Below are 13,592 nucleotides of genomic sequence, written 5' to 3' on the forward strand. Positions count from 1 at the left end.
TGACTTGAAGGACCAGGAGGTTTAGCCATCAAATGGTTTCTAGAAAGGTACATGGGGGTTGTTGGGTAATAATTTCCTTGAGGTGGAGGTAGTGCTGTATAAAGTGGTGGGCCATAAGGCATGCCCCTAGCTTGAGAAATGTTACTAGTAAATTGGTTACCCAGAAGATAGAGGTTTCCCCCAACAGGTATTGATAGCTGATTTGGGAGGCCCCAAGGATATACAACATGTATAGGATATGGAACACCATTGGCCACATAAGGAAAGTTAAGTGCATGACTAAATTTTTTCATGATAACAAGAGTACCACTAACAAGATAGCCACTGGCAGGGAAAGAATCAAGCAAATAAAAAACCTATTATACCACAAGTTGTGTGTGTGCAGGAATTCCCCCGATGGTTGGATCAATACCAGAAACATTACCCCGACCTAGTGGTGGAGGAGGAGTTGAATTTAAACTGGATTCCAACCAAAAGGATTATTGAAGGTTTGTAAACTGGAAACACCCATTGGGTGAGGGTTGAAGGTTCAAGCACTGAAAAAATATGTGTAGGGATGGTAGGAGGAGAAAAATATGAAACTCCACCCACAATTGGGGTAACTAAGGTTCTTGGATTAGTCATAGGCTGAACATTAGGATAACCAAAAAAAGGCATAGAAACTGAAATAGGTGGGATATATGGTGGTGGACCAAAAATGTCCACAAAATACCATGAATCACCTATAATCATCAGGATGTTTAAGGTGGAAACTAGCAAAGAGACAATAGACAAAGGTTTTATTTAGAAAAAAATAGGCCCAAGAGAATCTGTAAGCAGAGGATTATAAGGAGGTATTAGACCTTTAGTAAAAGGTTCCTCAAGTAGAATAGACATTTAGTTAGTTTTTAATTATTTAGAATTAGAAACTAGAGACTGATTCATTTGAGTAACAGAAGAATCTGATTCACTCAGAAATTCCTCCATAAAAAGTGGAGCAAGACCCTTCAGTCATTGATACTGACGACGAGGTTTGATGATAGCCATGGTGAATGATATAGTTTTTACAAAAAATTATTAAGTGATGTTCTTATATCATCTCAGTAACCAAAATAGCACACTCTTAAGAAAATAAAAGCTCTACGAGATTGACAGTCAATAAGACTTTATCTGATAGTCACAACTAGTTGGATATGAAACCTAGTATTGAAGGACTATAAGATAAAGTTGGTCAAAATGAAATAGTTACTATTACTCCTAAGCTTTGCCCAAACATCAGTAAGAAGGGGCCAAGTACTCTCATGAAGATGAGCACCCTCCCAAAAAACCAAAGACAGAGTAGGTTCGCCTTTCTAGGTATGAAGGCAACCCACCCTAGTCATGTTATGTATGTCCCTAGGAATATATCCACTACTCTTTACCTCAAATAATAAATGTCATTTGGGGGGGGGGTCACATTTGTAGACAGTAAGCTATGTGAGTAGGATACCTAAGTTCTTGACTCAACTCTGAAATCCTTGAAAGGATCTTTAGTAAACAGAATACCCATAGAAATGAAATTAAAGGTGGCATACCTTCTTTCACACTCAAATGATCTCTCGTGTTTAAATCTTGTGTTAGAGGAGCATTCCTAGTCAATGTGAGTGCACCAATATTTTAACTCTTTAATGACACTAGTTTAGTTTGGCAGCCTCGGGGAACTGACTTTCATAGCCTAACCAAAGACCCTAACCTAAGCTAATGTGTGTTTTCCTGTGACAAAGAGTTTTTGATTACTTTTATTACGTATTTTCTTTTAATGATAGTTTATTAGTGTCTTTGGAAGGTGTTGATGTATGAAGTTTGTGAGACCTGACTCAAACAATGAAAATAATATGATTTTCAATTGAATTCAATGAGAAATAGATTCTACAAGGAGAGAGTAATAGATTTATTTTCCAAAACAAATAATCCTAATGCAACTTCTAATATTGCACAATAGATTCAAACATTCAAACTTGAAATAAAAAACTCACTAACAAACTGATCAAAACAAACCAATTTGACAAAAAGTAATTCTTTTTCTTTTTCTTTTTTAAATGATGCATCTAAGCTACCTTTTCGAAATAAAAAACATATGAATGAACCTAGAAAGGTCAAATATCCCAATAGTATATACCTAAGGACCAACAAACAAGTAGAGCAATAAACAATGAAATCCATAGACTAGGTGAAAACAGGGTTATAAGCCACTAAGATGGGATTCTAGACCACACAAGGCATTAATAGCTAGGGTAATGCATTGTGCACAAAGGAATCATGTGTTAACATGCAATTAAAATCACTATAAGGGTGAATTACAGTGGCTTTGCCCATAAAAAGAATAATCTAGGTCACAACAGAGATTCAGACTAGTAAAATTAGCATGCAAACATGAAAATGAAAATAATTCAAGGTTAACAAGACCAAACAAGAGCAAAGATTCAGGATCTATGAGGTAGAAAAAAATGGGAATTAAAAATGATCCCCAATGGAGTTTCCAATTATTCTATAGGCATTTAAGCTAAGATGGACAAACTAGAAAACCCTCTCAGGTTTCATAAAACCTATGGTAGACAGATCAAGGGATCTATCAAGCTATGGTTTGGATTATCCAATAATGTAATAAAAAATATAGAATTTACAAAGTACTAATACATGATTACCTAATGATACTTTCATGTACATCACCTAGAGAAGTCAATGTCGATGAGAAGTTCTTCCAACCAACTTCAACGTTCGATACTACACAGAAAAGTGAGAAAACATAACCTTTACAACATATAAATGTTAATCAATTCAAACATCAATATATGAGTAGCAATACATTATTGAACATACAAATATTAGACCATCTTCCAAGTTATCATTAAATGAACACAAAATACATGAGAATTTGACAATAGTATGGAAGGAACAACAGTAGATCTATATATTCAAAAAATGAAGGAAAGTTACAACCATAGATAGTTATAGCATGATGTCCTCCAACTCCTAGCTCTTCAACCTCTCTCTCAAACAATATATTGACAGCGCAACATTGCATGAATTTTGATCCCAATGTCAATGGCCTAGCCTCCAATATATAGGTGAAGGTAGGTTGAAAAGACTACTAATTCTTCCTTCAGTTCACTTTGGGAAAAATACATAGGGTGGAGGATGTAACCTTTTATTTATTTCTTTCTCCTTCTTTATTATGCTTTGTGATGATAGGAAACATCAATGGATAATCTTGAGGCAATATTTTTCAACCTTTTTATAGTCCACATATGTGATAAATGGATTCATAGCGAGTTAGCTCATGATTTTTACTTGTGGCTACATGAAAGTTAGGTAATACGACCCCCATGAACATAGAAAGTGTTAACTGATAGGGTAACGCAGGTTACTAAATTGTGGCCAGCATTAACATGCTCTGTGTAGGTCTTTTAGGATTTGTTATAGTGTCAAAAGGCCTAAAAAAAGAGTGTATTCTAGTCACCAAAATGTTCCCGTTTGAGCTATTGAGGAGGTATTTTCCTATGCAATAGGGACACATTGCCTTGGGAGTCTTCGAAAGGGTGCAAGGAATTAATTTCTAGGATGACGTGGAAAATGTGGAAGTAGTTTATTGGTACATGTCATCAGGAAGTGAGACCACCTGTACACCACCCTTGAAGTATTTCCTCAAAAGTTTTGAAGGCAGGTGCAAGTTATTTCTCTAGGGTGACACAACACTAGGAGGATGTGGAAAGAAGACAAATGGTGCATTTTGATTAGCCCCATGAAATGATGTGGAGCCACGTGGCATGATGATGTTAGCATGATGTCACTAAGACATGTGGCACCAATATGAACATGACACGTAGGATGCATATTTGGAATTCTTAGGTGGCCAAGTGAGCCAGAAATAAGTGAGCTGTGGCACCACTCTACAAGTGAAATGTGGCATTGTTGCACAAGTGGTAGACATGGTGTCGTTGACATAACCCTGAATATTTCAAATGTTGCGGTGTGATCGATTTGGCAGGATAGGTCATCACATCGATTATTTAATTGGTTTGTGGTTGTAGCAGGAGGTCCCACAAGAACACATCACCTCGATTGTTTAGCCTCGATGGGATATGAAGAAGCACCAAGTTATATATCTAGGGAGATGGGCGTCAGGAAACAATGGAAAATAAACATCATCCTGATGATTTTGTGACTGGTTTGTGTGTACACTTGACAGTCCCCACATGACACATAATCCTGAAGGATTTACCTTGGTGATTTCAATCACAACAAAATGTTTTATTTCTAGGAAAATAAATTTAGGGGCTAAAGGCCTATCCAAGACATAGTTTTTTAGCGAAAATAGACCAAAGGTAAAGGCCTATCCAAGACATAGTTTTTTAGGGAAAATAGACCAAGGGTGAAGAATGTTTGATGTAGTGGTTAAGCACCTTGAGGCTTAGCCAAAAGGGCCTAGCAGGAGGTTATATGTCAAGGTTTACGTGATAAGCCCTTAGATCTATGATGATCTACAACCTTGATTAAATTTCAAGATTTATGTAAAGTGATTTACCCCTTTGGTTGATGAATAGCACTTGAAGGCATAAAGGGATAATTTATTGGGTCTTTGGACATTGAATTAAGCATTGAGGCATGTGTTTAAGCATTCGAGATTTGATATAATGCTACGGATATCTATATATATATATATATATATATATATATATATATATATATATATATATATATATATATATATATATATATATATACACACACACACACACATCTATGTGTGTGTGTGTGTGAATCTATAGTCTTGATTTAGTATTAAGGGTTTAGGCCTTTGGGCTTATAATAAAGGTTTAAAGCATAAAATATATGAATGAGTCAACAATTGTATTTTCCATAAGTGCCATATTTGTGGAAAAGTTCCAAAGGGAAAAATGTTAACATGAACGAGTTAGCAACTGTTTGGTGGTGTATTTGGAAACTACGCCAAACTGGTAGAGAACTAAATCTTTGATAAAGAAGCATGAATGAGTTGGAATTTTTGGAGGCATGGACAGAATTAGAGGTAGATTTGGAAAATTTGGGTAAATCTAGCAATTCACCATATTTATAACTACACTTAAACTCATTGTTAAATCCTATAAAATTCAAGAATTGTGAAAATCAATAGTTAAACTTAGAGTTTGAGATTAGTAAAACAAGGTAGAGATTGAACACCATTATAACACATCAAGAGTACATACCAGAAGTAGAAAAAAAAATCAAGATCAAAACCATTAGTTAGTTAAAGAAAACATTGACCTTAACTAAATTTTAAATCCTAAAAATGTCAACTCAAATTATTTATAAGAAGAATTGATAACTAAGTCGGTTCTTGTTAGAGTAACACTATGCATATTGTAGTACACATTAGGGGTTAATTAGAGATTAGATTTGGTATTTGAAAGGTGTGTAAGAATACAGAAAAAGCATTCGTGATATTGGGGATGATGGTGTTTTGGTGTGTGTTAAGTAGAAATAAAAAATCATTGAATAGTATTTTCTGAAGGTTGTTTTATGGTGGCATAGGTGATTAAGGTGTGTAAAAGAGAGAAAGGAAATTATGTTTGAAGAAAGAAATAATCTTTTTATCTGAGTTTTAAATAGCATGAAAGATGGATCAACATGGCCAGCAAGTCAGGGGTTGTAGCACCTTCCAGTAATGGCTGGTAAATAATTAGGGGTGGGAGCTCCTTTCAGTAGAAGCTAATAAATCAAGGGTAGTAGATCCTTTCAGTGATAGCTAATAAAACCAAGGGTAGTATCTCCTTTTAGTGGTAGCTGATAAATTAAGGAGAACGAGCTCCCTTTCATTGGAAATTGATAAATCCAGTGGTAGTAGTTCCTTTTAGAGGTAGCTAATAATTTGGAGAGTGGTAGCTTCCTTTTGGTGGCAACCTAATAAACTTGCAAGTAGAATCTTACATGGAAGTGATGTAAAATCTAGTTGTGGCTTGCCTTGGATGAAGGAATGAATAAGAAGATTTGTGTATTTACATGTTGCGTATGTGTATGATAATGATTATGTATATATCTCTTTCATATATTGATTTATTTATGATGTTGCTTACATGAATGGTTGTAAAATAGATTGAAACGTTTAATTTGGAAATAGTTGTATAATTTGATCACACAACTGGATTCATGCACCCCCCCAGTAGTGTCCTATTTCCTAACAAAGTAGTCAATAATTGCTTCAATTTCTCAAAGTTGTTATGGAATTTCTAATTCCGATCAAATTTAGTTCCCTTCTTCTGTAAAGAAGTGATTTGGTATGCTAATTTGGAAAATCCTTCTATGAACATCCTATAATAACCTGTGATTCCCATCAAATACTTGATATCAACCACATCCTTAGATATTGGTCATTCCATAATGGAATTTATCTTCTTTGGATCTATAGAAATTCCCTCTTCATATATAGCACGCCTTAAATAATAAATCTATTTTTGTAAAAATTAACATTTGCTAAACTTAGCATACAATTCATTTTCTCTAAATGTTAGGAGAACCATTTGCAAGTGTCTGTCATGTTCGTTCGTATTATTTGAGTAGATTAAGATTTTATCAATAAATAAAATGAATTTTTTTTGGATAGGTTCTAAGAACATTATTCATCAGACACATAAATGCGGTTAGTGCATTAATAAGAATGAAAGGAAGTATGACGAAATCATAATGCCCATATCTTTTTGATTTTTTTATGAATTTCCTTGCCTTTGATCCTAATTTATTTATATCTAGATCTTAAGTAAATATTTAAGAAGATAGTAGCTCCTTTGACTTGATAAAAAAGATCATTAATCCTAGTTAAGGGATACTTTCTCTTGATTGTCATTTTGTTGAGCTATTGGTAATCTATGTAAAGTTGAAGGATTTCGTCTTTATTTTTTACAAATAAGTTCGGTGCACCCCAAGGTGACACATTGGGTCTTATATATATATATATATATATATATATATATATATATATATATATATATATATATATATATATATATATATATATTCAAACAAAACTTGTAGTTGTATCTTTAATTCCATTAACTCTAGAATACTCATTTTGTATGGAGCTTTAGATGTTGAGGTTTCTCTAGGGATAAGATCTATAGTAAAATCTATGTCCCTTCTTGGAGGTAGTCCATGAATTTCCTTAGGAAAGACATCCTTATGATTTTGTATAATGGGATAATCTTCCATAGAGGGTTTCAGATTTTTATTACCATGACCTTCAATCTGAACTACAAACAATTTACATCCCTTTCAGGAACATTTCTTTAACTATGAGGGAGATATTTTCCTCACAAAAATAACTCTTTGAACCCTTTTTATCGTAAAAATCTCCCCTTCATCATTGACACATGTGAAATATTTTTCCAAACAATTTAATACTACCTTATATTGTTCTAACCAATCTATGCCAATAAGGACACTATATGATGTCAAAGGACAAAATATTGAAATTTAATTTGTTGTGAAATGCATTTAATTCTATTGAGTTGTCTTTACTAATTTTCATAACTCTTCTTTCATTTCATGTAGCTAATTGCACTAACCAAGGTTTAGTCTATTTTTCCTTTTTAATACCACATTTTTTAATCATAGAGGGAGAAATATAACTTAAGTTAGAGTCATGATCAATTAACACAGGTATAATCTTTCCAAAGATTTTACCTTGGATCTCCACCATGGTAGATTGATGGTCAACTTGTTTATCATCAAGTGCTACACTAATCCTTGGAATATTATGAGGAACATCATTTATTTTAGATGCCTCTTGAATGTTATTTGCTATTTATTTCTTATTCAAAGGATTTTGTGGGAATTTCCTCCATAGATGATTTTCATTACAATCCCAACACTTGATTGGTGGCATAGTTGATTCACCAATGTTTCAAATCCCTTTTCATACTATTCACCCACTTTATGACTCATGCTATTCTACCAATTCACATTCCTATTGTAATTTCCCCTTTGAACACTTTTAAAAGTACTAAAAAAAATAGGTTTCTTAAATCATTTCTTTCTAGCATTGAATTTTACATTTTTCTTTGCTACCCAACTCTTAGAATTATCACTTTTATGCTTATTTTAGTTGTAGTAGACTTTTACTTTTCTTATCATTTCATCCATTATTTTTATATTATCAAATTCAATCTTATTCTTGTATGAAAAAGGTAAACAAGTAATAAACCTTAGATATTTTTCCTTTTCTTCTTTGAGATATGGCACATATCACAACAAGATTATAAATTTATTCACAAATTTATCCCTTTTTAATTGACATAGTATTAACTCATGGAATTCCCTAGCTTTCTCATCAAAGTACCTCTCTGTTGAATACTTCTTTTTGAACTTATTGAATAATTTCCGGGTCAAATTTTTACGTGTAATTTTCTTTATTGCTTTGTTTTCTTCTCACCACAAAGTTGTTTTCCAGTCAATTAATATGTTGCCAATTTGGGCTTCCAATTAATAGGGTAATTATAGGCCTCAAGTATTTCGACATATTCAAAATCCAAAAATTTTCCCCTTCTTTTAATTCTCCATCAATGTTCGGAGTTATGATCTTTTATAACTCAACCTGCAACTAGGATAAAGCCTTTTTCTTCTTACACACAGAAGCACTACTTCCAAAATTTTGTAATTCCATTTCATCATTAAAATTAGGTGTTTGACTCTCACTAGAAGTTACAGATTCAGTTCTATCTAGAGACTCACTTCTAAATATTTTCTTATGAGTTATTTCAAGTTTCCTATTGTATTTGTTTTCTTCTAGCCTCTTGAGTATGTAGCAATTTATATATTATTGTTTATCTCTTGCCTTGGACAGCTTCTCCTGATTATCTTTTACACTCTCTAAATATTCTTGTAGATGATGGAGTATTAGAAAAATCTCAGATCCATAGTTATTTTGATATCCATTTTCTCCCCCCATCACTCCTAACACAGTGTCATGCTCTGTAACCCCTTTATGTGATCCTACAAAAGTCTTCCTATTATTATCTTTAGTCATTCTTTAGTTTTCATTTTGTAATAGTTTTGTTTTATGTATGTTACATAGAAAACAATATTTCATTCAAGACCCATAAAGGCCTAGTGTTTTAAACCTACAGCTCTGATACCACATGCAACAAACCTATCTAATCACACATTTAAAAAAAACAAAAATTTAAACACATTCTTGATCATTGTCAACTACTCTTTTACTATGCTTGGATTCAAGTTAAACATTAAGTTTTAACACAAGGTTTTTCTTACTCTCATTCACTTATGTTTAAATTCACCCATATGATTTACAATCATGCTTCCCATTCTATGATTTTATTGATGTTATACAAAAATTATTGTTACTCTCAAAGTCACTATAAAGTCTTGTATTCTACCATAGTTCATATCTTCATTATAACTATAATTGTGTCTAATTGTTAAATTCCTCATTGGAATTAAGGGTTTCAAATTTGAAACCCTAATGTACCAAGGTTTATATAACCATTTTTCATTTTTAGCATATTCCTTTTCCATTGTTATGTTTACAATTATTTTGCAGTTAGCCACTTTCCCTAATGTGGAAATTTTCATGCCTTCTATGTCAGGGGTTTCATCATATTCAAGTTGATATTCAAGTTGATATTTTGAATAACCCATTACCATATTTTTAAATGGGTTTTACATTTTCTATAGGTAGACACTTTGGGTCTCTCGAATGAGCTTTCTCTTAGGTAAAACCCTTCTTTTATATTTATAAATTACTCTCTTTAATATTTCCTTAACAATAGTTTCATTTAATAGGCTTTGGCTCACATTTCATTTGCTTGTTATTTCAAAGATATGTTTAACCTAGACAATTCATTTACAAATTATATTGGTTTACTTTGGAATCTATTCTATTTTCTTTTCATGAATTCAAAATTCACTCTAGACGTTAGATTCTCTTTGAATCTCCTGGTCATTCTTATGCATGTCGTGCCTCTCTCTCCTATTCAATATTCGAACCCCAAATTTATGGTTTAATTTCCACCATCGAAATTTGTTCAAAAATTTACCCTCGGGGGTGTTTGTTTCTATTTTAAGGTTATAGTTCCCATGTATTTTATTAAAGTGGACTAAGGTTGAAAACTTTCAGTCCAAAATTGTTATTCTATATAATTTATGACATGGGTTTGTTTGGCCCTTGCTTGTAAACTATACTTTTGTAATGATTATATCTTTCTGTTTGATTTAATTAAAAAGGAATTGATGTATATTTAAAAATTCAAACTCTATTTTGTAATTCATTTATCATGATTGTAAGTTTCAGTATAACTTCCATGATTTTTCTTTTTAAAATAATTTCTAGAATAAAATATGTAAACCCGTTGTTGGGTTTTTCTTCCACTTTTCATATGAATTTAAGTAGTAGACTACTACTACTTTACTTTTGTTCATTTACTACCTTTGACAGTTTTACATCTGAAGCTCCTTATAGAGTTTTTTTTCATTCTCTAAAGAATTTATTTAAATACAATAATTTTTCCATGTTATTTATAATTAAAAATAAGTTTAACTTAAATTTATAATTCGTGTTGGGTTGTGTTATATTCTTTCCACGACTAGCCCATGTAGTTAACTGGGGGTTTGTTTGGGGGGGGGGGCGGGGTTCACAGGGGGTTTGAGGCGTACCCGTAACCCCACTTTAAAATTTGGTTTTGGACCCTATGTTAGGATGGGCGGACCCACCTATAGTTTTGCGCATGATTTTCACACATGTTTTTTGGACGCGATGGTTTTCAGTCCATGGTATTGGATGCTTCAGTATGTATCAATATGTATTATAACATTGAAAGGAACATAATGAGAAAAATCAAGTGGTAGTCCCGGTTTTGAGATCCAGGGGAAAATCTCTGTGTATATGTGTTTTATGTGTTATGCTCTCACATTGTTTATTTTTTGTGTTTTTAGAATTTGTATGCAAGTAATTTCTATACAGGGTTAAAACCTACATTTGGTATCAGAGCTATTTTGGCTTCAAGGGGATGCCTTTGTTGCTGAGGGGTTTCACTTGGGCCTGTGGTAGACCTTGTTCAGTGGGAGATCTACGAGATCGATTCTGGTAGTGAAAGAAGATGGCGAGTAGTGGACAGATAGAGATTGAGAAATTTAATGGTCAGAGTTTTGAGATGTGGAAACTCAATATGGAGGATCTGTTGGTGGATAAATATCAATGGATTGCAGTAGATCCAGGTATTAAACCAATGGGAGTGTCAGATGAAGAATGGAAGAAGTTGGATCAAAAGGCAAAGAGCATAATATGATTGTGTGTCTCAGATTCAGTATTGCTGAATGTATCAGGGGAAGCTACAACGAAGGCTTTATGGGACAAGTTAGGGACTTTGTACCAATCTATGTCTCTAGTCAATAAATTGTTCCTGTGGAAAAAGTTATATAACCTGAGGATGAAAGATGGAGACTCGGTGACAGAGCATCTGAACGCATTTAATATTGTGGTAAGTCAGTTAGCATCTGTTGATATTAAAATTTTAGATGAAGATAAGTGCATTAATTTGTTGTGTTCTCTACCAGATTCATGGGATAGTCTGGTTATTGCAATAGGTAGCAATGCAACTGCCTTGCAGTTTGATGAAATAGTCTCATCCTTGCTAACGGAGGAGATAAGAAACCCTCTGTTTCACATCTAAGGGTATTTGGATGATATGCATATGTACATGTTACAAAGGAAAAAAGAACCAAGTTGGATAGTAAATCTGAAAAGTGCATCTTTATTGGGTATAAGGATGGTTTAAAGGGTTATAAGCTTTGGAACTTAGTAACAAGGAGGGTTGTGTACAACCGAGATTTGGTGTTCAAAGAGGTGAAATATGTTATTAAACATGAAGTCCAACCAAAGGAACCTAAGAAGATAGAGTTTGATCTAAAGGAGGAAGAATTAGACTCTATAGCAGAGGAGGAATCAAAAGATGAAGAACCACAAACTCCGGTTGTGAGAAGATCAGTTTGAGAAAGAAGGCAGCCTGAAAGGTATAGTCCATCTACTTTCTATTCAAATTTTTCTTTGTCTATTACTGATGATGATCCCAGAACTTTGAAGGAAGTAGTGGATTTAGAGGATGGAAAACTCTGGAAAGAGGCCATCGTTGATGAAATGGCATCTTTGCACAAAAATGACGCTTGGGATCTAGTGGAGTTGCCGGTTGGAAGAAAACCCATTGCCAGCAAATGGGTGTTCAAAAAGAAGACAAATGCAGAAGGAAAAGTGGATAAATACAAAGCTCGGTTGGTAGCAAAAGGTTATTCCCAGGTTCCGGGAATTCATTTTGGTGATATTTTTTCTCATGTTGCCAAGGAAACTTCTATTAGGTTACTTTTATCTGTTGTTGCTGCTTTTGATTTTGAGGTAGAATAGATGGATGTGAAGAAAACATTTCTTCATGGGGCTCTGGAATAGGAGATCTACATGAAGCAACCTGAAGGCTTTGCAGTGAAGGGTAAGGAAGAATTGGTATGCAAGTTAAAGAAGTCTCTGTATGGGTTAAAACAGTTACCAAGGATGTGGTATCAGAAATTTGATAGATTTATGTGGGGACTTGGCTTCACCAGAAGCAAAGCAAATCACTATGTGTATTTTAAATTAATTACTGACCATGTTATTTATCTAGTCTTGTATGTGGATGATATGTTGCTGTTTGGAAATGACAAAGAAATTATCAAGGATTTGAAGACCCAATTGTCCTTCAAATTCAACATGAAAGATCTTGGTCCTGCAAACCATATTTTGGGCATGGAAATTAAAAGAGATCGGGCAAAGAGGAACTTTGGTTAAACCAAAGGAAGCATGTCGAGACAATACTGTAGAGGTTTAATATGTAGGATAGTAAACTGGTGAAGGTTCCTATTCTTGTAGGTGTGAGGTTATCTGCTAAACAGTGTCCCAAGACATAAGAAGAGGAAGAGGACATGTCCCGTGTTCCATATGGAAGTGCAGTTGGTAGTTTGATGTATGCAATGGTCTATACTAGACCGCACATTGCACATGAGGTGGGAGTATTGAGCAGGTTTATGTCAAAACCAGGAAAGGAGCATTGGACATCAGTGAAGCGGGTTTTCAAGTATTTGCGTGGCACTAGTGATTAAGGGTTGTGCTACTAAGGAAGACCAGGATTGGACAGAGTGTTGGATATTCGTGGCTTTGTTGATGCAGACTAGGTTGGAGATCTAGACCAGAGAAGATCTACAAGTGGGTATGTGTTTAACCTATTTGGAGGTGAAATCAGTTGGATGAGTAAGAAACAATCTGTAGTGGCACTATCAACTACAGAGGCAGAATACATGGCATCCAAACAATCTGTAGTGGCACTATCAACTACAGAGGCAGAACACATGGCAGCCACTCATGCAAGCAAGGAAGCAGTTTGGTTGCAGAGATTGTGTTCAAGTATGGGGTTAGTACAGGGAGTTATAAGGATAGATTGTGACATCCAAAGTGTAATTTTCTTGGCAAAGAACCCCACATATCATTCCAAGACAAAGTACATTGGTGTTTAGTATCACTTTGTGAGGCATATGATAGAAGA

Source organism: Pinus tabuliformis, chromosome Q (assembly GCF_031772625.1).
Source record: "Pinus tabuliformis cultivar Carrire ecotype Pingquan chromosome Q, CPIR1, whole genome shotgun sequence".
Taxonomy (NCBI): domain Eukaryota; kingdom Viridiplantae; phylum Streptophyta; class Pinopsida; order Pinales; family Pinaceae; genus Pinus; species Pinus tabuliformis.